Source organism: Galeopterus variegatus, unplaced genomic scaffold (genome assembly GCF_000696425.1).
Source record: "Galeopterus variegatus unplaced genomic scaffold, G_variegatus-3.0.2 Scaffold4244, whole genome shotgun sequence".
In the NCBI taxonomy this organism is placed as follows: domain Eukaryota; kingdom Metazoa; phylum Chordata; class Mammalia; order Dermoptera; family Cynocephalidae; genus Galeopterus; species Galeopterus variegatus.
Genome location: NW_007730355.1, coordinates 24,090 through 27,224, shown reverse-complemented (window position 1 = coordinate 27,224; position 3,135 = coordinate 24,090).

Genomic DNA, 3,135 nt, shown 5'->3' with positions numbered 1-3,135 from the left:
AGATCTAACTTCATTCTTTCACATTTGAATATCTAGTTTTCCCAGCACAGGTTTTGGAAAATACTAGGTTTTCCCCATTAAATGGCCTTGGCACCCTTGTTAAAAAATCATTTGACTGGGGCCAGCCCGGTGGCGCACTGCTACAGTGCGCCGCTTGGGGGTGCGGCGGTGCTCCCGCCGAGGGTTTGGATCCCACATACAGACCGGTTCCCGCTCACTGGCTGAGCGAGGTGCGGACGCGGCGCCGGGGGTTGCAATCCTGTTGCCGGTCCAGTCCGGTGCGGGCGCGACACTGAGGGTTGCGATCCGTTGCCGGACATGAAAAGAGACAAAAAGGAAAAAAAGCAAAAAACAAAAAAATCATTTGACCATATATGTGAGAGTTCATTTCTGAATTCTGTATTCTATTTCTTTGGTCTGTATGTCTATCTTTATGCCAGCACCACACATTTTTATTTCTGTGTCTTTTTATTATTATTAATTTAAAAAAATATTTAAAGAAATTTATTTTTTAATTTACACATATTAATTGTGTATATTTATGGGGTTCAGAGTTATATTTCAAAACATGTATGCAATGTGTGATGATCAAATCAGGATAATTAGCATATTCATCATTATAAAACTGTCATTTCTTTGTGAGGAAAACATTTGATTACCTCTCTTCTAGTCATTTGAGAACATATAGTAAATTATTGTTAATTATCGATGCCTAACACTAGTGTACACTGCTAGAACTTGTTTTTCCTATCTAGCTGCAATCTTGTGCCCGTCAATCAACCTCTTCCCATCTCCTCTCCCACTCCATTTCCCAGCCTCTAGTAACCACAGTTCTATACTTCTAAAAATTCAAAAATTATTATTATTATTAAGCTCCTACATATAAGTGGGAACATGCAATGTTTATCTTTCTGTGCCTCGCTTATTTCATTTAAAATAATGTTTTCCTGTATCATCCATGTTGCCACAAATGACAGGATTTTGTTCTTTTTCATGACTGAGTAGTATTCCATTGTATATTTGTACTACATTTTCTTTATCCGTTCATCTGTCAGTGAACAACTAGGTTGATCCACATCTTGACTATTGTGAATAGTGCTGCAGTAAACATGGGGTATAAGGAACTTAAACAGCTTTAGTGAGAAACCAAATAATTTGATTAAAAAGTGGGCAAATGACCCAAATAGATGCTTCTCAAAAGAAGACATACAAATGGTCAACAAATGTATGAAAAAATGTTCAACATCAATATTCATCATGGAAATACACCTCAAAACCACAATGAGATATTATCTGACCCCAGCTAGAATGGCTATTATCAAAAAGACAAAAAATAAAAAATGCTGTTGAGGATGTGAAGAAAAGGGAATCCTTACACACTGCTGGTGGGAATGTAAATTAGCACAACCCTTATGGAAAACAATATGGAAGTTCCTCACAAAACTAAAATAGAATTACCATATGATCCAGCAATCCAACTGGTTGGAATTTATTCCAAGGAAAGGAAATTCACCTACTGAAGAGATACCTGTGGTAAGTCTTGATATCAGAAATTGTGAGGCTTCAAATATTGTTTTTCTTTTTCATGATTGCTTTGGCTAATTGGTGTCCCTTGAGCTTCCATATAAGTTCTAAAGTGTGTTTTTCTATTACTGAAAAAAAGTCATTGAGATTTTGATAGTGATTGCATTGAATCTCTAGAATGTTTTGGGTAATATTGTCATTTTTTCAATATCTTCCAATCCTTGATCATGTGATGTCTTTCCATTGATTTAAGCCTGCATTAATGTCCTTCTGAAATGTTTTATAGTTTTTTATCATTCAATGCTTTTTCTTTCTTGGTTAAGTTTATTCATAAGTAGTTTTTAAAAACTTCTATTGTAAATGAAATTGTTTTCTTAATATCTTTTTTGGATTGTTCATTGTTAGTGTTCAAAATGCAACTAATTATTGTTTGTTAATTTTATGTACTGCAACCTTGCTGAATCCATTTATTAGCTGTAACAATTATTTTTTTGTAGAATCTTTAGGGTTTTATATATAAAAGATCATGTCGTCTGTGAGCAGAGATAATAAATAGGGATATTTTTGTTTCTTCCTTTCCGATTTGTATTCTTTTTTCATGCCTAATTGTTCTGGCTACAACTTCCAATAATTTGTTGAAAAAATGGCAAAATGTACTTCCTAGTTTTGTTCCTGGTGTTAGGGAATAGCTTTTAGTCTCTCACTGTTGAGTGGATGTTAGGTGTGGGTTTTTCATATATGGCCTTAATTTTGTTAAGGTAATGTACTTTTATTTCTGGTTTGTAGGTTTTTTTTTTTTTTTTTTAATCATGAAAGCTTCTTAAATTTTGTCAAAAAATGAAATAACTATGTGTTTTTTCCTCATTCTGTTAATGTGGTATATTGCATTGATTCATTTTTGTGTTTAGAACCATCTGGTCGATTCCTGGAATAAATGCCACCTGGTAACAGTGCATAATGTTTTTAACATGCTCCTGAATTCAGTTGCTGATTATTTTCTTGAGGATTTTTGCATCCATATTTATAAGGAATATTGGTCAGTAGTTCTCTCATTGTAGGGTCACTATCTGGCTTTGGTATCAGAGTATTTACAGCCTCACAGATAGAGCTAATAATTGTTTCCTTACCATAAAGTTTGACAAATTTTAATAAGAAATTGTGTTAATTCTTGTTTAAATGTTTAATAGAATTCACCAGTGAATTCATCTGTACTAGGTCGTAATTGTTTCCTTACCATAAAGTTTGACAAATTTTAATAAGAATTTGTGTTAATTCTTGTTTAAATGTTTAATAGAATTCACCAGTGAATTCATCTGTACTAGGTCTTTTCTTTGTCAAGTGATTTTTATTAGATTTAATTTTATTACTTGTTATATGTCTATTCAGATTTTTCTTTTTTCATAATTCAGTCTTGGTAGACCGTGTGTTTCTGGGAATTTTTTTTTTTTTCCTTTTTTGTCTTTTTTCGTGTCCGGCAACGGATTGCAACCCTCAGTGTCGCGCCTGTACCGGACCGGGACCAGCAACGGGATCACAACCCTCCGTGTTGCTCCCACACCTCGCTCAGCCAGTGAGCGGGAACCGGTCTGTATGTGGGATCCGAACCCTCGG